This window comes from Bison bison, unplaced genomic scaffold, assembly GCF_000754665.1.
Source record: "Bison bison bison isolate TAMUID 2011002044 unplaced genomic scaffold, Bison_UMD1.0 scf7180017851639, whole genome shotgun sequence".
NCBI lineage: Eukaryota > Metazoa > Chordata > Mammalia > Artiodactyla > Bovidae > Bison > Bison bison.
In genome coordinates, this window is record NW_011482212.1 from 63,653 (window position 1) to 63,966 (window position 314).

The 314-nt window shown below is 45.9% G+C and overlaps 1 long non-coding RNA gene across 1 annotated transcript in view; it reads left to right on the top strand.

Annotated features, from left to right (window-relative positions):
- Window positions 1–314, top strand: part of LOC104996733 — a 6,768-nt gene that overhangs the window by 5,379 nt on the left and 1,075 nt on the right. The gene's annotated exons all lie outside the window — the stretch shown is intronic.

Here is a 314-nt window from a genome sequence, read left to right on the forward strand (position 1 = left end):
TTGGTAAACAGAGGCTTGCTCCCATGCTGGGAATTTGTTCACAGGCAAGCTCTGGAACAGGAGTATGGGGACCAAATCCTTTAGAAAATCACACATATCTGGCCTCCTGTTTATAGGCATTGTAAGGCTTTGATACTAAACTGAAACAGCTGACAAGAATTCTGTCCACCCTGCCACCTCCCTCCACCACAAAGAAACCACCCAGGTGGGAAGAGGGAGCAAGGGAGAGGAGGCCTAAGGAGAAATAAAGGAAAGCCAGGAGAGAACTGAAAAGGGAAACCAGAAAAAAATAAAGGGAAGGAGAAAATATGAAC